General features: G+C 42.1%; 2 long non-coding RNA genes across 2 annotated transcripts in view; one reads left to right on the top strand and one right to left on the bottom strand.

The window, feature by feature from the left end:
- Positions 1 to 10811, bottom strand: part of LOC135284100 (uncharacterized) — a 42413-nt gene extending 31602 nt beyond the window's left edge. Inside the window, exons 1-4 of the long non-coding RNA XR_010349610.1 lie at positions 10088 to 10811; positions 9226 to 9290; positions 7343 to 7445; positions 399 to 497 (exon numbers count right to left, since the gene is read on the bottom strand). This is a non-coding gene — a long non-coding RNA (uncharacterized LOC135284100). The remainder of the gene's footprint in view (positions 1 to 398; positions 498 to 7342; positions 7446 to 9225; positions 9291 to 10087) is intronic.
- Positions 1579 to 26318, top strand: part of LOC135284118 (uncharacterized) — a 37609-nt gene continuing 12869 nt past the window's right edge. Inside the window, exons 1-2 of the long non-coding RNA XR_010349618.1 lie at positions 1579 to 1951; positions 22972 to 23167. This is a non-coding gene — a long non-coding RNA (uncharacterized LOC135284118). The remainder of the gene's footprint in view (positions 1952 to 22971; positions 23168 to 26318) is intronic.

The raw sequence follows: 26318 nt of genomic DNA, 5'->3' as shown, positions 1-26318 counted from the left end.
TGCCATTCCCAATCCTCTCCTGAGGCTGCTCAGTCATCTCTCCCTACATCTCTCTTCATCCAGACTGACTTCTCATCTGCTCTGCTTTCTTTTGTAACAGGCCTTTTATTCCTATGGTGTCTAAAGGTGACCTATGTCCTTGCACTCACCCTTCTTTATGGCTTTTCAGGTGGACAGCAGAAGTTTCTTTATTCTTGTCTTTGTCTGTTCTGATATTACCAGTCTTACCAGTTTTTCATACAGCCCATTCCTTCTTACTGATTTTAGATTATGGTCTCCTTATCCAACAAGTTTTTCCTTTTATTTTCCTTTAACAAAATGTACCAGCTCCCATGCTTTTCCAGCTTAAGCTCTTGGTCCTCCCAGGACATATATCTGAGATCTTGGTCTTTTCTCACCTGGACTGAAGAGAGATGGTTTCTTGCTCTCTAAGGACCTGGCAGTGTGTGGGCACAGGAGGCTCCAGTCACAAGCCTTGCTGCAATTTTTAAAAGCATCTGCAAGGAAATCCTGGGTTGGTAAGAATGCAAAGGCATAAATTACTCTGTGGAGATAATGCATTTGGCCTGCAAAAGGTAGCACATGCTCAGGACAGACAGAAATTTTGAGGAATTTATCTGCCAAACACTACCATATTACTAAAGAATAGGGTTTAAAACTCGGCCAAATATGGGCAAGTGCTTATGTGTCTGGCACCAGGGGCCCCCCAGCCTGCCAACCTCCAAGTCAAAGCATGGAGGAGCTAGCATTTCCAAAAAGGAATTCTTACAACCAATTCATTAACATTGGCAAAACAATGTCTTTTTTTCATAATCTTTTTTCTGGGAAACAGTATAACCATTTTTGCTGAAACTTTCCAAAAAAAATTGAAACATAGGCAGACACCCAGCATAAAAATTCACAAAGTTATAAATAACCAGAATAGGAATTTGTAATTAAAAGCATTGAACAAATTTGCAGTATTGGGTAGCATAGTATGGATAACAGCTATTTTTACTACTGTAGCCCCAAAAATGCTGCTCAGGGACCACAGCTAAAATGCATGCAAACATGGAACAGGGATATGTTTGCAATATTGTGTTTCCAAAGAGTTTATAACCCAAGTTTTAGACAACAGAACACAAATAGATCCAGAGACATGGAGAACGGAGGAAAACAATAGGAAAATCCTATTCAGTGTGACTGGCAAATCATCCCAAGGTACCATCAGTCTACATATTTCCCACTTATTATTTGGAAAAATCAGAGCCTTTAAAGAAAGTGAGCTTTGATCAGAGGACAATGAGGTAGCTCTGCAGACACTTAGGCGTGGGGTCAGGATAGGAAGAAGTATTGATGAATTTAAGTGACAGTAATTAGTCATGCTGTGGACCTGGGACAATGACGTCCAGCAGTAAGAAAGATCCGGTAGATAGAAGGACAGGGGACTGGAAAACAAGCTAGTCAAGGATGGCACCCAAGGAGTCATCCTAATTATTGGAATTTCCACATGCGAGCATCCCTGTTACCAGAGGGGACTGTACAACTGAGGACTATTATTCCTCTTTCACTTTCTTGAAGGAACTGTCTGCTTCAGTCTTGTGTGCATTGGAAGGATCCTGAAAAATCCTATTTCTTTGTCCCCCCAAGGGAGATTGGGTGGAGGAAAAATAAACCCCATCTATAGCTCCAGTTAAAGTGGGAGTTTTGGGGATAGAAGTGACGTTATCGGCTTGACTCCGAAGCCTGAAACTCTCCACCATCCTAAGCGATGCGGGGCTGTCGCGGAGCCCGGGGCTCAGGGCGCTCAGCTCGGCCCCTCGCGGCGGGGGCCGGATGTTTCACCGGCAGACACCGTGCGAGCGGCCGCGGCCCTCGGGCCAACGGGAGCAGTCCAGACACCGGCAGGCAGCAATGGGAAAACGAAGGGAGTGCGGGGAGGATCCGGCGGGACAGGACCGAGGGGAGCGCGGTGAGGATCCTGTGGGAGGGGAGCGGTGAGGCTCGTGAGGGAGGGAGCGCGGCTGAGGCGGGAGCGCGCAGCGCGAGCGCCATCTGCTGGGCGGGGGCGGCGCGCGGGGCTCTGCGCTGCCACCGCCCTGCGACACGTGCCTGGCACCGCCCTGCGACACGTGCCCGACACCGCCCTGCGACACGTGCCCGACACCGCCCTGTGACACGTGACTGACACCGCCCTGCGACACGTGCCCGACACCGCCCTGTGACACGTGCCTGACACCGCCCTGCGACACGTGACTGACACCGCCCTGCGACACGTGACTGACACAGCCCTGTGACACGTGACTGACACCGCCCTGTGACACGTGCCCGACACCGCCCTGTGACACGTGACTGACACCGCCCTGCGACACGTGCCTGACACCGCCCTGTGACACGTGACTGACACCGCCCTGCGACACGTGACTGACACCGCCCTGTGACACGTGACTGACACCGCCCTGCGACACGTGCCCGACACCGCCCTGCGACACGTGCCTGACACTGCCCTGCGACACGTGCCTGGCACCGCCCTGCGACACGTGACTGACACCGCCCTGTGACACGTGTCTGACACCGCCCTGTGACACGTGACTGACACCGCCCTGCGACACGTGTCTGACACCGCCCTGTGACACGTGACTGACACCGCCCCATAACGTGTGCCTAGGACATTATTGGAATAATGGTGCACATTTGTGGGACTTGCACTCTTTGTACTAGATTGATTTCAGACTAAACTAAAGTTACACCAAAAAACCACAAAAAACCCAAAAAAAACCCCCCAAAAACCAAAAAGGGAAAGGAAAAGTTGGCAAGTGGTCAAATATCCCACTGAGATTTTAAAGACTCTTACCAATGATTAACTGCTTTCTTAAAACCATTTAACTGCTCACTTCTGAAAGCTTACCCTTCAGATCCTTCTCCATACTGAAGATAGGTACCCAAACATCCATTTGCAATCTTTTTTTATTAATGTTTCTTGAAGCACCTTTTGGAAAATATATGAATGGTGGTTTCAGACCATTTGTAATGATCGTACTCTTCAGCAGCATCCTTGGATGCATCCTTCCACCGTACTTTGAGACAAAATTATGTTGAAAATCACTTGTAAACAAGACAGCAGAGATGAAACTGAGACCTTGAGACAAAGGATAAAAACCGGAGCTCACCTTGGTGGGACATTCCTTCCCAATAACAGAATTAAAGCTGGCCTGTAAAAGCTTGTGTTTTTCTGTTTTACTCTGCTTTTTGTTTTGTTTTAAATAACGAGGTAGCCATTATTGCTACAGCTAGCACAGTAAGGGGTTAGGGTTGGCAGAGTATGAGCACTGTCACTAACTGCTTGCTCTGGATCTGCCCTTTTCCAGCTTCAGTAATGCAGTTTGAGCTGCCTACACTCTGGGTCCTAGCAGTAATACCCCTACCTTCAGTGCATCTGCATACCTAGAAATATGACAGTGGGAAACCTTTCAAATGGATGTAAAAAGATTGAAACCACAAGGTTACTCTCCTCTTTCAAAACACATCCTTCTGAAGTCTTACATGGAAGGCATCATCCAAATAATAAACAGGGTGAATTAACCTAGACTTTGTCCTTGGAGAGAACCAGATCAATTATTTCTTGTTAGGAATAGAATGGTTTCTTACATTTGTCCAGTTGCTCCGTGGCTTGGTCAGCTTTGCTGCATTTAGCTCAAGGCTATGGGCATAGGTGAGTGTAGGGGCAGCAATGCACTGCTTCAGTTGAGTGCACTCCCACCTCCTAACTAGGTCAAGGAGACTCTCTACAGCTACTTGTAAAGCCAGTTTTGAAGATAAAACCCTACTGTACTTAGGAGAGTAAATAAACTGCCACTAATCTCTATGAGACTGTGTCTCCTCAACACTGGTGCAATCAACTGATTCAAATTTCTCAATTATAGTTCTCAGGGTGAACTATAAACATTTTGCTGAGAACATTTTAATATCGTCCTGTAGGGAGAAGAATATTTCTGTTCTACATCCTGATTGCACTTCTCCTTAAGAAATAAGTGATCTGTCTCTTCCTTCTCTTCCCATTTCTTCTATTTTCTGTGTGTGTTGAGGTAGTCTACCAAGTTTATTGTGAATTGCTATAAATAGTAATGTTCAAGGAACCTTTCTAATTGTCTTGAGCCTGGTGCCCACAACTCCCTGTATGCACACAGCACATACATTGACTCAAGGAGATTAGTCTAAACTGGATGTAGTGCATCTTTCCACATTTTTTGATAATAAAAGACCACAAGCTATTGTGGACCATGCCTGGAGATGACAGGGATGGCTTTGGGTGGTAACTCCTACCAGGGCAAGGAGTGATCTGGGAGGAAGGAGCCATCCTGATGCTCAATGCTCTGCATTTTTGACTACTTGGAAGCATTAAGCAACCTGACAGCTTGTCCATAATTAAAGGATTTACTAAGATAGGTCTGTGATAGAGTGACTGCAAGGCTGAGATGCAGCAGCACTTTTTCTTTCTGCTATCATTTATATTAACTCCCAGAGGAAAATCAGTTGTGCTAATTAGAACTTGTAAGTCTAAATGCCAATATGTTACTGCAAGGTACAGAGGAAAAAGCTCTTCAGGAATGATTTCTTTCCTGTACAGAACATGCAGCAAAACATTTATGTAAAAGGTTAGTCTGAAGCCAGTGGAAAGGAAGGAAACAACTATTTAAAAATATATTTGGTAACATTTAGCTGTTGCAGAATGAATTTTAGACATTGCCTCTTCTTGAATAAACACTTGTTATTTGTTAATTTCAAAACATCCTGCAGTACATCTGAGTCTTGTTGTTCATATCAATGGAGAAGGGAAAGCAAAAGAAGAAGGTAAAAGACATTTGGACTAATTCTAATGCTAAAGGTTAGACATTCAAGAACATAGAGATTTCCTTTTTTTTTTATTTCCCTGAACTCTTACCTTTCCATGCAACTGAGATATAAAATAAATTACTTAAGAATAGTGAGATAAAAATAATTTCCAGTAAACTGCATTTTCATTAAGTGGTTGGTTAGATATTGATGTTTAAACAACTGTAGAAAGAAAATCAATAATGAATGCAGCAGTTTTGAGCAAAGTCTTTAAAAATAGCATTTCTTTTAATGTCCATGGTGAAGGAAAAAAAAATCAGTGATATTATTACCTTTCTAAAATAGCCAACCTATAGCTAATTTCTTTCATTTGATTAAATATGATCTTGAACAAGTTATTTTTACTTTATTTGACATGACATAGCTTTAAATCAGTATTTATAGAGTGTGACAGCTAAGAATTGGAGGTACTGATTAAAACCAGCAGCAACTAAGGCCCAGGAAACAGGGTGAACTATAAAGTGCACATACTCCCAAAAGCTGTACAACACATTATCCTTCTTTTCTTTGGAAAGAAACTGAGACCTGCAGATTATTTGTGACATTTTAATGCAAGGACTCATGCAACTAGTACAAATGTTCCTTTAGTGTTATGAAAATTGTCATATAGCTTTCTTGAAACACGCCTGACATCCATGAGTCTGTTCCTCGTGCCCACCCTTCACTGCCCACTGAATCCAGGCTCTCAACTGTGTTAGTCTTAGCCATTAATTTTCTCCAGTCAAGCATACAAAACCCACTGACCCCAGCCTGGATATGCTTTAACTCAAGATAGATTTAACACAGGGAAGAACCTGCTAATATAGTTATAGAGACTGGGAAAATCCTAGTGTGTCTCAACAGATAACAGATAAGACACTTGGACACTCAAGGAATGCAAAGCCAGCCAGGTCATAGTAATATATGCTGTACTTTGTGATCCATTCTAATCTGGGTTAACCTAGATTCTCAAAATTAGGTATCTGTCATACAAGCAAGAGCTAATACTCGCTCTCATCTTCTGAAAATCATGCATTGTGCAACACTGCAAGAAAGGGCTATGTTAGGAGATTTGATTCTCAAAAAAAATACAGGTTTGAAGTCTGTATATATTTGTAGCTATGACCTAACAAACCTATAACTTGCCAGATAGAAGTTTGTAATAACAATTTGGGCCCTAGCAAAGTGGTAACTTCCAGTTGAAACTATTTAGTAACAAATATTTTCTTGGCAAAATCAAAGCATTTTATGGTAAAAATAACAACTTCATGAAAAATAGAATTGTTTTTCTACTGAGCAGAAATGAAAATGAAGAATTTGGTTTCAGGTTTACTTGGATAAAATTGTTTTGTTAACCAACAGCATGTTCCAGCATCCATGCCCAGGACCCACAGCTGCCGACGTGCAAGCAGCAGTTCTGGTCATGGATGCCAGAACTCTGTCCCAGAGCAGAAGGGAGGTGTTTGATTCCACAGAGGAAGCACAGTGTTGAACATGATGTTCTCATTGTTGTTCCTGTTGTCTAGCTTGTGGTCTCTCAGCCTCCTTCCTCCTCTATCCCATGCTGTCAATCCTATTCTGGGATTTTGGGCTCTTCCCAGCCCAAGTACTCAAGCAACGCCCTTGGGTTTCTGAATTCCTCCCAGTGAATGGGGCTTTCCTTGCCAGTTTGCATCCAAATTCCCTGATCTTTCCATTCTGTTTACTTACCCCAGGTTTTAATCTAACATTTTTTTCTCTTGCTCAATTTCCTGCTTGCACTTCTCCTCTTTCTTTGGCTGGTGCTCTATTCAGTGCTTTCTGGGCATAGTTATTTCCTCATTCTGTTGACTAATTCTGCACCCATCTTTGTGCCATTGGAGAGCTTCACCCTGTGTATGCACATGCCTTCTTCCAGGTCATCACTCACACTGGAGGCAGTCTAGCTGGCAATACTAATCCTGGGCAACTAAAGCTGGGATTCAGTCTGTCAGAACTTACAGGACAGAAGACTTAAAGAGAGAGCTGACAGCAGGAAAGGGAAAGACTGGAGATCAAAATATCTCTTGAAAATACAGAGGAGAAAAAGATGGAAAAACAGTAGTGAGAGAATAATCAGTTTCAAACTAACTTTGAAAACATGGCATGAACATCTAAAGTAAAAATAATACTTCCAAAATGACAAGACATTTTCTACTGGGGAGCCTGTTAGTCTTTAGGATGTACACCCCTTTAATTGGCTTGGGAGTCCTTGTCTCAGGAAGACATTAGAGATTTCTGAAGGTCTTTTTGTGCTCACATAAAGTCATTGTTGCCAAAATAATATCTTATATACACAACTACTGTCAGCACAAGAATGTTCAGCCTGCAGCAAATGTGTAAAATTTAATCTAGTTTAACCCTCTGCACCGAGGCTGACCTAATTCCAGTGGCTATGCATTTGTGGTGGGTTAAAATGCACACACAGCTGCTGTGATGAGGATGACATGGAGTGCATCAAAAAAAGATTTACCATTTCCATGGATGTGTTTCAGAGAGTCTATAGGCACCTTGTCCAGGACTTCTAGACTCAATGGTAACTTTTTCCTTCATGTGATTGGTCCTCAGGATCAGTCCTGCAATGACAAAAGAGGCCACTTTCTGTCTAATTATCCCCTTGCCAAAATACTTAATATCTTCTCATTGCAAATGTGAAATCACTGGGATGGGAGACTGCTTCCAGTGCTAAGGTGATTGATATCACTAAATGACTTCTGCACGCTTGCACTCTGCCAGCACTGTGCTGTCAATACAGGTCAATAACAGACTTATCACAAAATAAATAAATTATATGTGCCCGTGGTAAGCTGCAGCTCCAGTCTAGGTGGAGAAAGTAATTACAGAGGAAAACAATTTCTCCTTTAGATGCTTTTTAAGAGCACAAAGGATAAGTCAACTCTGGCACTGCTGATTTAGCAGGAATCTGGTGGACCTCAGCAGAGGAGAAATATTATCCCTCCTGCCTCTGGGTTGGTGGTAGAATTTTAACAAGGAGTTCCTAAGAGACCCCTCAAAGCACATCACTGCGTGTAATTCATTAGCTCAGCTGCACCTGAGGTCTTGGATTTTCTGGACAGGGTGTGCTTCTGCAAAGTGACTACAAAAAAATAGAGACCGGGCTCAAGCACAAATCTCCAGAGGAAGTCCAGATGGCTATTGTAAAAGTGCAATCAAAAAAAGCCTCTGGCCTTGATAATTTGTAGACTGATTTTAATAAGAATTATCAGAGCATTTTCTCTCCCAAATTGTGAGAGGATTTTTCAGTACGAAAATAACAATCTGTCACTCAATTAAAATTTGTTTATGCCACAAACCACAGGGAACTCGGATGGTGAAGGATAGAAAGGTTGCCACTGACAACCCAATTTGTCAATTTTATTATTTTGGATTGGTTTATTCTCTTGTCTTTTCTCTAACATCTTTTAAAATATTTGTCTAAATATTACAATAGTTGTGGGAAGGTTGGAGGAAGAAAAAGTTTAACTAAATTTGAGGAAGTCAGGGTCTGAGCAATTAACACTTCAGTCCTAGTTGGCCAAAGATACTGTTTCAAAAATCTTAGCAGGTGCAAAGTGATACTGCATGGGGAGGTGGTACAAGCCTTTGTTGCAATATTACAGCGTCTGAACACTTCCTAATGAGCACAGGGCTAAAATTTGGAGGATATCAACTAATAAGTGTTGGCATATCTTTTGAGAAAAAGTTGCACAAGAGATTATTTTCTAGTGTTTGTGCACACTGTGGCCAGCAAGAAGACTCTTAACCAAAATAAAATTATTAATAATTAATGCCTTATCTTTCACAATGTATAATTAAACTGTGACACTCATTTTTACAAAATATTGAGATCAAGAGTTCAATGGCATTAAAAGAAAGATTATATCTTACAAGGATAATACTAAATCAAATGGGGTGGAAAAAAAAATCAGGTAATACACAACCTCCCTGCTGCAGACACAGACATCTCCTAATTAATAATAAGAAAAATATTCCTCTTGGTAGGTTATCCTGTAAGTGCTCACCACGGAGATTCCTGATGTCCCGCCCCTCTGCCAAGAACAAACTCCCTGAGACAATGACCACACCAGCAAACCCCCAGTGCATGCCCGGTGAAAGGACTTCATCTAAAGAAGGGCCCATCAAAATTATTGTGACTTTAAGGAAAGAACACTGTCTCAAGCATGACCAGGAAATTACCTTCAGTTCTTGTATTGCCTGTTTTGTCTGAAAAATTAAAATTTTATTCTAAAAAGGACCAAACAAGATGGGTAACCACTGGTAGGGCATGGGATAAACAGTGCAAGGGATCTTGCCTCTACAAGAGGGCTAGCACAGAAAGAGAGACAGAGTACTCACATCTCTGAAGTGTTAATTGACACACACACAGAGACAAATTCTTCTTTAGCTTCTTCCACTGTCACCTGTAAGAAATTTGAGGTCATCTGAAATGGCAGTGTTCTGCTTCAGATTGTCATAAAATATTCTTTCTATGGGAACAAAAATTTAAGCTATTATCAGTGAAATTTTATATAGAGAAAGCATTGTGCAAAGGTGGACTCCCACAAAGAATGGCAAAGGGAGGAGAGAACAGTCACAGTATATAAAATTGTGCTTTTGTTAAAAGCGTCTTCTGAAAACCAAAATAGCTGACCAAAACATAATTTACTCAGGCATAAAAAAATTAAACAAAATTTAAAATGGAAAATTCCAGTGAAATATTTCCTTTAGCTCTGTGCACAGTTATGCTGCCATGTAGCAGAACTAGTAATGAAGAGTACAAACAAAAGAACATCGAATCAGTCTGTGAGACCTGGTCTCATATGCTACTCTTGATCCATTGACTTCTCACATGAATACAACTCCTCCCTGATGCCCAGGATCCTATCATGCCTCTAATTTACTTGGACTCTAGTTTCATATTTCCCCTATGATAACAGCATTACATTAAATCCCAGGGATTGCAGTTTCAGCACAAGGCTCACTGTGGAGCTGCCTGGGAGATGAAATTGTGACAAGTAGTGCAGGAAGCTTCACTGAAGGATGAGACACTCCACCTGAGAAAAAAGCAAGGCCAGGAGCTACAGCTCAGAGGAGGACATTCAATGGGCCACAGCACATCATAGGTGAGGGTGTTAAATTGGTTGGTAAATGGGTTAAGAGAGAAATTCCCCCCTCCCATCCAGCACAGCCAAGGGGGAAGAATGAAGCAGCTGCCTACCAAAGACTGCTTTTCTCTGAAGCCTTCAGCACTGCCCATGAGAAAGGCAGGAGTGTGGGCTTGCTGCAGTGTCAAGTGCCATCAGTCCCAACTTCAGAGGACACATCTGCCTCTTCAGGATGTGCAGGCTTTGGGTCACATCCACCAGCTCCATGCAGATATCTCAGATGATTCACTGAAGACCCCTTGAAATGGGGTGCCTGATGTTCAGGGACCCAGATTGAGCCCTGAGCTCCATTGATTGAAATAGGAGCTCAGACACCTAAATTTAGATGCAAATGTCATTTTCTAGAGATGCAGCTGGATCCTGTAATGTGTTATCTGTGGCTGAGTGTTAACTGCTCTGTGATTAGAGGATATATGATGGTAACATAGTAAAGCCTTGCAAACCAGAGTGCAGGATCTCAAATGTCTTCACATTTTTCTGAGGTAGAACTGTAAACATTTGGTCTTTAAATGAGATTCTGGAAAAAGAAATTACAGTGCTGCTAAATATATCCTTTTAATCTTATCCTGTGAATCTCAGAAGACCTGAGTTGGCAGTGTTTTCTCAGTCAGAATTTCCTCTGCTGCTCATGGGATGATGTACTGTGGCTGCAAGTACCACTGTGGGCAGAGTGGGAAGGAGAGGTGAGCTCTTCCCATAGGCATGGAGCAAACCCAGTGAGCATGACATTCCATCCATGCAATGATCTGGGCCTCTGTGCCCCTTTGGTCAAGGGGAATCTACTCTCACCTTACCATGCTGCAGAGCCAAAATTTTTCTGCATCCTCTTCTCAAGTTAATGGAGCACAAGGAACTGGATTACATTCACCTCTGTGCTCATACAAGGGAGGAGGAAAGACTCACTTCCTTCTTCCTGGCTGCACAGGTCCAATGACATCCTCGCCCTGGGGTGCTGTCTTGGCTTGAGTAAACCCTGAATAAACATGGACAGATCTGACTCAAACTATGACTACTTAAAACATTTTTAAAGCGTTAAAAAGCAGTCTGAAAATCCTGCATCAAAGACATAAGGCTATACATATGCAATAATGCAGAATGTTTAATTTTCAGATGGATTTGCTCCATTCTGTTTAAATTCTGTGACCTTCAGGGAATCAAGTTAGTTCTAGCTTTTAGTTTATAGATTTTGTGTTTGGTATTCAAGGTTAACTTCTTGCTTGATTAGACACAGGCGAATTCTAGCAGCTGCAGTACCACAGTGGAAATGTAGCCCTATACTGTATTTAGTCAGAAATGTCAAGAACCTAGTAGTTATCTACAAAGAACTCATTTTGTCTTCCATTAGCAGCATTAAAGTAAATTTAGTACTGGGTTTTTTTCATGTTGCACAACATAAAAAATGTCATAAAGTGGAACACATGAGATGACTTTAAGATGACCATCCCTTTTTACACAAGGAGTACCATTCTGTTGTTTATTCATTATTACTATGAGTACAAAAACAACAAATGAAAGTTCAAGCAATTTGGAAAAATATTTGCCAGCTAAAGGAGCCATGCAAACCATCCTAGTAACACTGTAAATGGATGCTAAAAAATCCAGAAGGTTGGACAAAATGAAAGTCATATTATGTGACACACAAAAACAAAAGATAATAATCCAAATACACAGCAGCAACTCAGGTTCAGAAAAACCAGCGGTGTTGTGTTTGCCCTTGATTAGTTGCTTAAGATGCACTGGTGCTGGCAGAAGCTGCCTGTCCAGACAGCTGCCTGTGCCTGCACAGAGTCCTCTAGGGACATGGTACATGTCCTTTGGCCACCTAATATCTGCCATGGTTTGTGAGACACCTTTTGCTGTGTCAGACACAAGTCTGCACCTCCTGAGATGATGAGGTGCTCCAGATGAGACCTGCTGTACCTCAATCTGGCTGCTCCCAGGGGCTGCCAAAGCTTAAGGCAGTCTCAGGCCCAGCTTAAGGAAGTAAATGCTCAAGACTGTTTTCAGGCTGCTTCAGATCTCATTTGCCTTGGTGGCAGAGTGTGACAGGGCTCTCTCTTCTAGGAGGGGGCCACTGCTGTGTGTGCTGATGGGCAGTGACATGAAGCCAGGCCAGAAGAAGTGGGTGTAGGTGTCAGGCCAGGCAGCGAGTGCCACCTGTGGGCTGGGGGGCAGCCCTTGAATAGGGTCTAGTATTGCTCTGGCAGGTATCATTGTCTTGCCCCAGAGACATTTCCCAAGGCCTTGCCTATGAATGGGTCTCCATTGTATAGCATGGAGCATGCCAGCACGTCCAGGGAAATATCACTGTTATACAGCTGTTTCATGCTCCCAGCTCCAGCGTGAGCATCAGCTTCAAGTCAGACCTTTGCCCTACAATGTTTGGTTTACAAATATTACTGACTTTATATCTGAGTGAAGAGAGACAAATTTAGTTTGCAGTCGAAGTAAACACCTTTGAAATGACCTTGGCTAGTACATGGCTGTTATGCATCAGTTTGAAGTGAGCTTGACAAGAGAATACACATTGGCTGCTTCTTTTGATGCACATTCAAGTGAAGACTTGAGAGCTTGTTGACTGGGAACATTCAGATATGAATCAGGGAAAGAATGTTTTCACATGCAGCTTCCTCCTCCACCTTTTCTTTACTTCCTTTAATATGATTTCCAGATATAACCCCAAGACATTGGCAATAATAGTTGCTACATGGCAAAGAAACCCTATTTAGAGTTTTTACAAGCCATTCTAGACTCATATTCAAAAGGTATTTTGATGCTACAGGAATATGACTATTTTTCTTAACTTACTAAGTCAGGATTCCACCAGCTTTTTTATTTTTAGGAATTGCTAGTGCAAACTAGAATAAAGAAATATAGTTTAATGCCTTGGTATTTGAAGAGATCTGTTCTTGCAGCATTGCTACTAAGGTATATAGTGTGCTGAAATTTCAACGAGATAGATAAAAAGTACTCTTTGTAGGGAAGGTCCTAAAATGGTCATCAAAATTTCAATAGCCTTCATAGCTGTCTGTGTGGGCATGCAAGGGATCTTGAGACTCACTTTGTTTTTTGAGGAAGATAAGGAAGGAAAACGTTGTGTAGAACTCCACTGTGTTGTGGCTGTCCAGAAAATATCTGTAACTCAAAATTTTCTGCAAGTGTCAGGGGGACCGGATAATGTGCTTTTGATACCATATCTGAAACTGTCCTGTACCCATTGGAGGTGGTCATCAGTGGGGTTGGGTAGGCAGTAGGCTTTGGGATGTGAAGTACATGGCCCTCCTAAGACTTGTTCTGCCACTGTCTGTGGACACACCCCGGCAACTGTTCCCTTCTCCTTGTATTACTCTGTCCAACAATGCCCTTCCCATCACTAAAGATATGAGTATCTCTCAACTGTGGTGACTGAGGGATTTCTTCCCATTCTGGGGACTTAAGATCTGCTAGATCAGACCCACCCTTGCAAGCACCCAAGGAGCACAGGCTGCTCCAGAGCAGATTGTAGAGCAAATATAACCTGGTTATGCTGTACCCTGGAAAAGGTTAACTTAGTGCTGCTTCTGGGCTACTGCAACCAGCATTGGCCTCCTCACAATGCCCAGGAAAGCTGAACCTGCCTGTATTAAATCACTGTGCTGCTCTTGGTGGTGGGCTCAGCTTGTGCTCTGTTGAAAGCTGACAGCATGGTGGGGCCCTGACTGGGAGGGAGTGTTTGGAAAAACTCCTGTAGGGCTGGCTGGCCCTCATGGCACTACATTTGCTGAGCAAAACATACAGTTCTGCTGCTGAATTGCAGCAGGAAGTAGTCCTCTAGAGCACCATGAAAATCCAGAAGAAGAAACACACCAAAACCCCATGTGATGTGGAGGCTTCTCCCACTGGGCCATATTTATAATTCCCTGTGGAAGGACCATCTCCCCATCACAGAGGGTTGGTTTCTCCTCTGGGCAACTGTCATGCACAAAGAACAGCCACCTTCCTCCTGCCTGCCCATGGCTCCCTTCTGAAAGCAGTATCATACACAATAGTTTGCAAGCAAATAAATCAAATCATTCTTTCATTGTAATCTGTGACAACTGTGTTGAACATGACAGTATTGCAGGTAAAGCAAAGCAGCAGCTTCCTGTCTCAGAGTTGTCTTAAATGATGGACAGGTGCTTTTAAACAGCATCAGCTCATGCCACCATTCAAAACTGAGGGACACTCAAAATAGGAACATGTGTGTTGGTGATCCTGAAGAAGAAATAGCTGAGTAAAGTGAGAACTAGGAGTAAAAAAGCTCAAAGTGATACAGTATACACAAGGAAGTCCTGCACAGTCAGGATTAAATGCTTGGGTTTCTGAAAGGCCTGAAGAAGGACCAAGATTGGGGCTAAAAGCTAACAAAAATGGAGCACAAGAAAACACGCTATGCTGTATCATTTAATCCTTCCTTTTGGGAAAAGAAGCAGGGTTCTGAGATCAAATTTGTCAATGAGAATATTTCATGGCATTGCCTCATCCACGGACCAAAACTTTTTAGAGCATTAGCTTACAGTTGATCATGTACATTTCCTGGATGGCCCAATCTACTGATTTTGTGCCTGGGAGCTCAACTGCATCTTGTTTAAAACATGACACTCAGCTCTTAGATCCAAGTGATTACTGGCTGATTCATATAAATGTTAATATGTATACAGAGGTGAGGGCTTTCCTTTCCCCACAGAAGACTGCAAAATAAATTATAGATGCTAATGTTGATGTCTTGGAAATGAAAGCTAAAGTAAACTGTCAGTGAGACATGTAAATGGCTTCAATAATTTTGTTTTGAAGAGAATGAAAACTCTTAGCATCAGCCAGCTGGCATGTAAAAAGTCTGTAAATATTAAAAGTTTTCTTTGGCAAGAATATCAAAATATTACTGGTATCTCTGGCATGTAATTCAAATAAAAATGAAGTCAACTGTAAATGTTAACAAACCTTAAATAGCCCTGATATCTACTAAATGAGAGTTTCATTATGCCAGGCTGACATGGCCTCAAGTAGTACTTGAGTCATAAGGACTGTGTTGGGTGATTCCTGGGTAGGTGCATGAAGTGTTTAATGAGCATGTTTTCTTGGGCAACTTGGTACCTTGCCTTTTGTGTGGCTGGCTCTGCAGTGATAATCCCCCTTCCCTCTGGCTCCTTCTGCAGCAAGCCCCAGGCTGGACTGCTGCATAGCCTAGTTAGGTTTTCCTCTTTCTGGTCCTTGATATTTGTGACATCTTGAGACTTTTGCATAAGACTAAAAAGCACATGTGCCCTTCAGAGAAGGTCAGCACAGCAGCACATGCACTGAATGCTGATGCTGTGGATGCACTGAGGATTTCTGGATGTGCAGTGGCCCTTGATGGACGTGTCCAGCCTGACCTGTGAGCACTTTGTGCAGCTGCTTAGAGCACGGGAAGAGGCCCAGACATTCAGCGGAGAATTTCAATTAGAAATCATGTAGAAATAGAGCAGTTGCCAAATTATGTGTGGAGAAGAATTGAGAAAGATAATTCTGGAGGAGGCTGAATACCTTAATGGCTACTGCCTTATCCATTCCTGGAAAACACGTCTCTTGCAGCCAAGTAAGGATGTTGTTTTTGTTACCTTAACTTGTATTGATTATGCCTGGCATGTGTGTGGAGATGGCAGTTGGCCCATTAGTGCACAGGTCATTTCTCTAGTCTGAACTTTAAAAACAAGCTGCAAAACACTGTTTGAAGGTTGCTTCCCAAAGATCCCTGTTGGTGGGAAGGAAAACCAGGAAATCTGATGGCTGCTGGCAGCCTGGGCTGTGATGTGTATCTCCTCATCAGCCCCAAATCTGCCTTAACTACATGAACCAGGGTTTGAGTCCGTGCTAAGGTACTGTGTGTTCCAAGGTTCCTTATCCCTCTCCTCCCCTCAGGGAGGTAAAAGGAGAACACTTGTGGGTTGAGACAAAGATAGCGCACTTTAGTAAAGCCAAAGCCTTGTGCACAAGCAAAGCAATACAAGGAAGAGATCCACCACTTCCTGTGGACAAGCAGGTGTGTGGCCATCCTCAGGAATAGGGCTCCATCATGTGTAATGGTGACTTGGGAAGACAAGCAGCACTACACTGAATGTCTTCCCCTTCCTCCTTCTTCCCCCAGCTTTAGTTACTGAGCAGGATGCCATATGATTTGGAACGTCCCTTGGGTCAGCTGGGATCAGCTGTCTTGGCTGTGTCCCCTCCCAACTCCTTCTGCACCCTCAGCCTCCTCACTGGTGGGGTGGGATGAGAGGCAGAAAAGACCTTGTGCTGTGTAAGCCCTGCTCAGCAGTAACAAACACATCCCTGAACTATCAACATGTTTTCAGCACAAATCCAAAGCATAGCCTCATACTAACTCTATCCCTGCCAAAACAGAACAGTCTGGAACTGAGAACCATCAAACTAATAAAAGCATGGAGATGCCCCTTTGTTAGTAAGCCCAGAGACTGTGGCACTGTGGCTCATTGCATATGCTCCAACACACAAGCAGCTACGTCTGTGCAGCAACCTGCCAAACCCCAGCAGAGCTCCCCATGGCACAGCACTTAGTCTGGGAAGACCAAGACCTGCAGGATCTTTAATTTATTTTTTACACTTCTGTGGTATGGAATGATGACTCTAGCAGAAATTACAGTTTTGTATTGTTGAAAAACCAAAAAATAATATCCATAAAGCAGAAAGAATACATTACCAGGCACCATTTTTTTGGTATAAAAAGCAATAAGAGTTGGTGTAAGAAGTAGACTTTCAGTGTTCCTGTCTTTTCAAGAATCACCTTGGCAAAGGGTTAGGTATACATAATGCAATATTCCACGGTTATGTAGAAGAACAACCTGTGCAATATGTCATCATATTTTTCAAGGCTATATAATGAAAGAGGCCAAAACTGTGTCTAGATTATTTTTCTGCAAGTGAGTAATGTGGAAGATAATAAAATATTTATGTTACATAACGGGAACCCTCTGGTTATGCTTTATTTTTGGAAATGTTAAAAAAAAAAAGCCAGGGTTTCTCTGAAATGAGCATTTACTAACTTAATGGGAAATGCAGTGTGGATTTAGCAGAAGCCTTGAAAAAAACAGCAGACTGAAGTATCTAGTGGAGTGCTGTGGAGTTCTGTTGCATTGTACCTGCTGCAAGCCCCTGTCACATGGAGGGTTATGTGCTTACCACCTTTGCCAGGAGGGCAGTTTTCCTCTGTGTCCCCACACAACTGTGTGTCTCATATATGCTCCTAAGGCTTTTAACTGAGATAGAGTGTGTTTCCACCCTGCATTACCAGTTAGTAGTTTATACTCTGCCAGGGAGCAATACAAGAGAGGGAAACAGAGCTCTGAGCATACTGGAGATGCCCACACTTTCCAAACAGGGTTGGAGGCTGGTTTTGCTGAACTATTGCAAATGAGGAGGTGCAGGATCACCTGCTGCTGGTGATGTTGAAGTGCTTGTCTCTCCCATTGTCAACCCCCTGAGTGCAAAATAGGTTTTGAAATGTTCTCTGATAACACCACATCATTGCAGGCATACTTGGCCTTTTCCAAAATGATGCAAAAATACCACAGAAAGATAAATACAATACTACACCATGCCATTATCTACCTCCTGACAGGATATTATCCTAGGTAAGGGCCCAGGCATCCCGCTGATAAATTTGATAAATGAACAGATGCAGGGAAAAAAAAAAAAAAAAGAAGGAAGGACCACTTAGTTGAGAAAAGGTTGGTAGAGAGCCTCAAAATTCCAACTCTGTTGGTGATCAGGTTAGGGAGATTAGACTCACACAGAGGCCTGTGTCGTGTTACTGATTTTATTTATTCAATTAACAGTACTGAAATCAAAACAGCCCAATTATTTGTTGCAAAAAAGGCTATGTGAGACTCAGTGTTTTTTTAGCACTGGCAGGATTTTTTACCCCTACGTTAGCAGCTGTTTGTCTGAGGACTGCTTGCACCAGCCTGTGACTGGCCACACTGGCATTGGGCAATGGGAAACTGAGATTTTGCATCTTCTCTGGCCAAGTCTGTCATGTTGGGTACTGATAGCCAGGCTGTGCAGAGCTGCTTTTAGGGATAAAATTAGATAATGGTGAATAGACAGGAATTGTTGATGACTGCTCAAGATTTATAATAGATTTCTCCCCCATTCATCTCTCCATTTGGGGAAGTGTGTTCCCCAAAGCTGATGGAGACAATGCGGTTCCTTCCACAGCTTCTGTGTTAGAATTCAAGATATGGGGAAGATGAGTGGTTGGGACATGAGGTTTTTATGGAGCCCTACACAGTTTGTGCTCACTGTCATCTGGAGAAGGTGCTGTTGATTTTCTGCTTATTCTCTGAGATTTGTGAGAAGGAAAAATGTCTGCTGTAACCCAGTGTTACACAAACAACACAATACAAAGTAAACATCAGTTTGGATCAGGACAGTATGAGGACCAGTAAGATTAGTTATCAATATCTGCAAACTATTATTAAAGATGAAACTCAGAAAATCCACTGCTCCTGGCTGTTGGCAGATGGAGGATGTGTGGCAGCACAGGGACAGAGACATGACAGGGATAAGCCATCAGCTGCTCTGCTGATGGGAGCTGTCACCCCACATACCCTCACCTCTGTGCAGTTACTGCACGCACTGTGGCAGTGTCCCATGCAAATGTTTCAAAGGCTGGTGAAACAAAAAAAAAACCCAAGTATTTGACAAGCACAGAAGTACAGGGGGGAATGGAAAATTCTTACTAACATATCAGGGTGCCACAAATCATGCAATTATTGAAAAATGGCGGGGAGGACAAGCTGCAACAGTGATTAGTAGCATACAGAGTATGAGGATATTTAACTGTTAGATTCAGCTTTCCATACAGTTCAAAGGCTGCTAGGCATCTGTTTGGCCATGACTATGTTGTTTTCTGATAAGGATATCAGTATTTGAAGTATTTGAAGAAAGATTAAGGAAATGTGATAGCAAGATCTTACTTTACATCTGTTACTACAATTCTGGGCAGCTAAGGAGAGGAGAGAGCCCCAGTCTATCCAAATACATAGTGCACCATATAGACAAAACATATATTTAATTGGCAGGTGAGAGACAACTCAAAAGATCCCCAAGCAGCTGAATTTCTTTCTAAAATTTCCAAACAATGCAAAATCAGAACAGCTTAGGCATGCTCTGTCCCTTCCCCAGCTTTCTGCCCATTGCAAGTACTTTCTATTTAAGACCATTCACATCCAGTTCAGCCAGGGCTGTCTGTGTTCCTGTACCAGCAGTGTGCCAGTGTATGGCTTGAGCTTTACACAATTACAAGTTTAAGAGATTTGTGATACAAAAGGCAAGTTCCTAAATCAAATAAAAATATTCTTAATTTCTTCAGACTGTATAATAATTTGTTCCAAATTTCATGCTCTCCATTGGTCCAGTTTACACAAACTCACAGTAATTAGCTGCAGAGATTATTTTAAATTTACAAAAGCAATCATTCTCTGTGATGGCTTGATGCTATGCCCAACTCCCTCTAAATAGACTTTAATGACACAGTAACCATGGTTACAGTATATAAAATATGCAGCCATGAAATAGGGAAATGTAACAGTGTAATATAATTTTCTCTGGAAAATAAAGGGGTTTGGCATATTTGCATTAATTAGGACATCACATTAAGTATTTCATGTTTGCATTCTTTATGAAAATAAAAATCATAACAGCAAAAGTGATTTTTGAATTCTGTTCAGTGGCATACAGTACCATTGGGAAAGCATTTTTCCCAGTAAAATGGGACATTTTAATTGGACATCTATAATTGCCATTCTGGTAAATTGAAGTTATAGCACGTTGGAAACAAGCTGAGAGATCCACTGCAACTGGAGCAGCCATATGTCACAGAGCTCAGGTTTTTAATCTGAGTGCCACTGGGAGGAAGCAGCTAAACTTAGCTGGTTAGCCATGACTGAAACTCAAAATCTTACTTCCAACATAGATGCTACCTGTTGCTCTGTCCTGTCCAGGGGACAACTTCAGAGTGGTCTTGACAAGCCCATCTGCTTAGCTGTACTTGCAGCAGAGATGCCATAACGAGTGGCAAACAGCCTTGAAGTGAGTTTTTATCAATACAAAGGCAGTTACTTTATTTTCTCTTGAAACATTCATCAAATGATGTTAGATGAGGAATGTATTTATATAATCTAGTCTCTTCATGACAAACTGATTGCAAGAGAAAAGATTAAATTAATTGAAAAACATTGATTATGAGCAGGTCATTTAGTTCTTGCCTCAAGCAAACCACTTCCTTATGAGCTAGGCATGGAAAGATGCTCTCAGTTCAGCTGTACCTCTTGTTCTCCCAGCTGCAGCCTAGTGAAGTAATCACAAAGGAAGGAAAATTAACCTTAGAAAATGCAAAAGGATGAAAGGTTGGTGAATATCCTTCAGTTCCATTTAGGTCAGACTGGCATTCAGCAACTACTTCTGTCCAATTAGGCAACTGGGGCAAATCTGCTTTTTGTCCCCATATCTTGTGCAATGTTATTGCAGAAACAGAAGTGGAAGATAACATTTTTATTTCATTTTCAAAATACAGATATAATAAGATTCCATTTAGGGAAATGAGACAAGGTTTCTCTTTTTTTTGCTTGCATGTTATTTTTTTTTTGTTTGTCTTTGATTACTTTTTTCCCCAACCATCCAGAGAAGATCACATAGAAAATTAAGATTGACATGTATATGTTCTTTAAAATCTTGGACTCAATTTCTGAGATCTATATTTTGTTGGTGCAGAAGGGACAAAAAGAGCACAACTTCTTTATGAATCTCCTATGTGTTGAAAGGATTTATGAAATAGAGTCATAGGATGGTTTGGGTTGGAAGGAACTTTAAAGATCATCTACTTGCAACATCCCTGACATGGGCAGGTGTACCTTCCACTAGATCAGGTTACTCAGAGCCCCATCCAACCTGACCTTGAACATTTCAAGGGATGGGGCATCACCACTTCTCTGGACAACTTGTTCCAGTATCTCAGCACCCTCACAGGAAAGAATATCTTCTTTATTTCCAAGCTAAATATATCCTCTTTCAGTTTAAAGCTATTCCCCCTGTTTGATCACTACATGTCCTCATAAAAAGTTCCTCTCCAGCTTTCTTGTAGCCCCTTGATGTACTAGAAGCACTGGAAGGTGCTGTAAGTTCTCCCAGAACCTTCTCTTCTCCAGGCTGAACAGCCCCAGTTTTATGAGCCTGCCTTCAAAGGAGAGGTGCTCCATCCCTTTGATCATACTTGCAGCCCTCCTCTGGACTTATTCCAACAGGCACAAATCCTTCTTATGTTTGGGGCCCTGGAACTGGATGAGTACTACAGGTGGGAACTCACCAGAATGGAGCAGAGGGGCAGAATCCCCTCCCTTGTCCTGCTGGTCACACTGCTTTTGATGCAGCTGGGAACACAATTGGCTTCCCAGGCTACAAGTGCACATCATGGTGAGCTTCTCACTCACCAACATCCCCAAGTCCTTGTCTTCAGGGTCGCTATTAATACAGTCTCTTCCCAGCCTGTATTTGTGCTTGGGATTGCCCTGATGCAAGTGCAGCACCTGGTACTTCGATTTATTGAACTTCATGAGGTTCACACAGGCCCACCTCTCAAGCCTGCCCAGGTCCCTCTGGATTTTTCCTTACAGCACAGAACATCTCCTTAGGATATTTGCAAAGCACTTGTCCCTATGGGATCAAAATTAAACACCAGAAAAGCAAAGGAAAAACTATTTTCTACTGTATGCTTCCAAAGAAAAAGAAGGACTAAGCAGAGCACCAGCTCCAAACTTCATTCTAGGTTTGAGCCCATTTCTAGCAAAAAGACCTATGAACAACCATCTTCCTTCCTCCCTTTCTTTAGTGAACATTAAATCACCAAAGAAATCAAAGGACATTATTTGAGAAAGTAATGGCTGTGTCCTGGTCTATCTAGTGTCATTCTGATAAAAAGCATGGTAAAATCCTAATCTTCATTGAGTCAACGCAAAAATTAGCATTGATTTAAGTATTTTTCTTTTCATGTGAAACACAGATTCAATATTCTCTTCAACACTGACACTTGACATAAGTACTCCATGACTACTGGCCAGCCAGCCAGAACTGTTAGTCAGAGGACCAGAACTCACAGTGGTCAGGAGTTCACAGCCCTTCTGAAGTCTCAGTGACATACTGATGGTGGTTCCTGCCCTGTCAATGCTGGGCCCACCAGTCCCGGTTCAGTTCTGCATCTTGTAGAGAGTGGTGACAAAGGCACCTCCCCCCCGTCTCTTACTGAGACACAGCACTGACATGCCCTGCTCACTGAACAACGTGTCCTCAAACCTCATTCTGGTGTTCCCAATAATTCAAACCTACTAAAAATAGATGTCATTTTAAAGAGTAATTACACACTATTACGATCCTTTGAAACTGAGTAAGTATATCAAATTATAGCAAAAAAGGGCAAAGATATAGAACTGTGAGCCCCTTCTTAATTTTACTGCTATGTTTTTGAGATATAAATTTCCATATGCACTGGGTTCTGTACCCAATATCAACTTATGGTATCATATGGTATCATGGTTTCTTCTCCAGTCCCACTTCCATGCAAAAATGTCAGCCAGACACATCTCATAAGCTGACTGTTTGAAGACTAGTACATGTTGTTTGATATTATTAATGTATGATACCTGTGTTTCATGGTCCAAACCAGTACTGACCTCATCCAGGAACATCTCCTGATTAAGGGCTGCCCCACAGGAATTGACCCATGGCATTACTGAGTAGAATCTGACAAGACCAGCTGATGCAGTACACATCACATAGACCTGCAGTGGTGCTTAGGTTCTCCCTCTTCCCCAGCTCATGTTGAACTGTATTTATGCTTTTCTGTTTTTTTAAATAACTCTGCTCGTAGATCTTTTTCAGTTGCTTGGAATGAAGAAAGTCTTTGCTTAAAATTGCTGCATTGCAACATCGCTACTCCCAGCTATTAAACATCCCACGGCACGAAACGCCGAGAACACACAGGCCTACCTTAGCAAGTGTTCCAGTCAAGCACAACATGAGTCATCTTCTGAGCTTCAGCTGGATGATTTGTGAGGAATTTGCAGGTGTGTGTGTTTGTTTGGATTACAAGGAGACTATTTCAAGTGGAGACAGAATGTTTCATTCCTGCTCCTCAGTCTCCTATGCACATTATATTTGTCACTCCTGTCAACAAACATTTGTAAACTAAAAATAATGAGTTAAATATATGCACTTTATTACACTGCTGTGAAAGCCATTTGTGCTTACAATTTGAGTTTCAGCTCTTGGCTGTCTCCTTTCTTTGGGAGACATCACTCTCACTGTGCCATTGGAAAGAAAGACCTGTCCTTCTCCCCCCACCCATCTGCAGTTTATGCACCCTTACTTTCAAACTTCATATTCAGAGAAGAGCAAAATCTTCTAAAAGTCCAAAGAGTTTGTAGACAGCCTTGGGAAAACTGGCTTGAATCATTTTTCAGGGCAAATTTGTGAGCCTTATTTTTCCACCAGCGGAAGTTACATGCAAGCAAATGACAGCCTAACCAGGACCCTGTCAGGTTAAACAAACATGCTCCTCCTTTCCAGCACAGCCTTTCCGTTTGCTCTGCCTCTGTTCTGCTGGACAGCTCAGACTCTCCTGAAATAATTGTCTCATTAGGTATATGGGATACAATTTGTAAACTGCATGCTGTCATCTCACGAATAAATTATCCCCAAACAGCTACTGAACAGTGAGTGAGAACACAGTCTGGCACATCTATTTTGCATGATTCTTGGAATGAGCAATATCTACATGTAATCATTGCCATTCAGGTAGGAAGGTCAAGGTCAAATCCTTTGCAGTGCCTGATCTCTTCCAAAGGCCGTGCAAAAAGGGTGCAATCATTATTCAGCATCACCTAACAATGCATCCAAGTATTTTTATGAAAATCAGATCAGATCTGATTATTTACAAGATCTCCCCATTGGCCTTTCACAGGTGCATGTGAGACAGGTAAAAAGAGAGGTGAAATGGGCAAAGTAGGAAAAGTGTCTATAGAAAACAAGGCAAAATTAAGAAGGAAAGAAAGAGAACTATGTGAATGTTAACTAAGGATTCAAAATGGGATAAATATGTAAAAATTCAAGCAAGAAAAAAAGAAGAGAACAAGCACAGGATGCAAATATCATAAATTAAATAATCTCAGATGATTGTTATTATAGACAGCTGTCTTCTCTTCAGCAGATGCTCCAAGAATTTTGCTTCTGAAATTGTCTGACTGAAATTTAATTGTACTTCAAACATACAACAAAGTGTCACAAATGGAAATAGAATATGCAATTATTTTCATTTTTCTTAATTAAAGCAAAATTGCATTCAATTTACTCTTTTTTATTTTCTGTAACACTTACAGAAAAAAGCCAAAATATTGGACCTTTTTGTCTTCCATTGAATCTTCCCCTCTCAAAGAAGATAATTTGCCCCTAGGTGGTTTAACTGTTTGATCGATTAGGAATCGATATAAAACACACACAAGAACTTCATTAACAGAACAGAATGAGAATGAAGGAATTTAGTTATGATTTTCCTGAAATGGACAGTGCTAGCAAGTGGTTCACAGGCTGTAGCAGGAGTGCTGCATCTTTAATAAACGACAGCCGTTCAGTCTCAGGAGTCATACAGTAATGTATAATTTTCCTCTGAGACACTGGTTCCACCTATCCAATTTTCTTAATGGTTCTGATAAGCCATTAAGACCTTCCCCCCATCCAGTCCTGCTCATCAAAAAATGTCACTGAGCTCCGATCACACACTACAACATGGCATGGGAAAATGTGTGGGCATCCTCTGCTCTTCTCTCATGGTGCCTAAGGCAGATGTGCTCTGATTGTGTGACTTGTCACCAGCTCGGTGCATATGTCATTGTTGGGAGGAAAGGGTTAAAACCAGAAGATCTGACAAAAAGGAAGCGATAGCTTCTCTCAAACTGACCTTGCAGCTGAGAATACTAAGAATGTCAGTGTGGGAAAACTCTATGTTTTGTGGCTAGTATTGTTCTTCCTCTGCCTGTTTTGAGAGGTGGAATTCCTGTGCGGAGATAACTCTCAGAGATACACTTGAGCTCTTGAGCTTCCTGCCGGGATGGGGGCTGGGGGGAGATAGAGAGGGGAGAGATAGAGAGAGACAGAGATAAAGAGAGAGAGAGAGATAAAGAGAGAGAGAAGCGGGATCCTAAAGGTACAGCCTTGTGATAAATTGAAAAATTGCGTGTATGAGAAGCCCCTTGGAGCAGGCAGTACCTACCCCACTGCTCCACTGCTGCGTGCAAGGATGAGCTGAGCCTAAGGGAGCCCGTGTCCCCACGTGTCTCTGCTTCCAACACTGTTGGACAGGTAATGAAAACAACCCCACCTTTGCATCTCAGCTGCAGTTTGGGGTCACCATGGTTACCTGGATGGGTTGATTCACACAGTCACACTGGCACCAGGTGCCCATTAAAATTAAACTCTCAAGGGAAAGTAATTTTAATTTGTTGTTTCTTTTTGCCTTAACTTGCCTTGTTAACTTTTTTTTTTTTTTTTTTTTTTTTTTTTTGTTTTGTTAGAACAGATCAGTTTGGGATAGCACTAATGGGTTCTTGATTCTAGCTGGAACACTGCTGTTCAAGAAAGTGGGGGTTTTTTGGCACACCAGAAGGCTAGGGTGAAGCTCCTGCTACTTTGAGGAGTGTGCCCATTGTGGAGCCATGGTCAAAGTGTTCTGGCTCTTACAAGTGCTGCCAACAAGAGCAGTGTGCAGCTGCAGAGATGCTTGTGTGATGCTCTTGATTACAGTCCGTGCCCCAAAAGCCAAACTCCTGTTGCTGAATCTCTGCCATGGAGCTGTTAGGGGTAATGGTAAGAAAAATTTTTCTTTGACTGATATCCTTCCACCTTCCTGAGATATTTCTGATCAAGGATGGTATGTAGGAGGAATAAGAGGAGAAAGCTCAGGAAATCTTTTTCTACCAAGCACCACTAGAAAAACACTTGCAGAAGATAATTTCTTTCAGCAGAAGACACATAATCTAGAAATAATGATTTGTAGTGCAGACTGTGCACATAGTTATGCAGAAAGAAAGAAAATTTTACGAATGAAGGAATGAAACTCTGCTACTGTGGGATTAATGGAAAACTCCAAGGAGACATTAACTCTGCCTGAAAGAGGTGGTAGACACTTAGCATGCTGAAAAACATTTCTATATTATTCTAAAG

The sequence above is a fragment of the Passer domesticus genome, chromosome 1, assembly GCF_036417665.1.
Source record: "Passer domesticus isolate bPasDom1 chromosome 1, bPasDom1.hap1, whole genome shotgun sequence".
In the NCBI taxonomy this organism is placed as follows: Eukaryota; Metazoa; Chordata; class Aves; order Passeriformes; family Passeridae; genus Passer; species Passer domesticus.
This window is presented reverse-complemented; position numbering and strand designations above follow the sequence as displayed.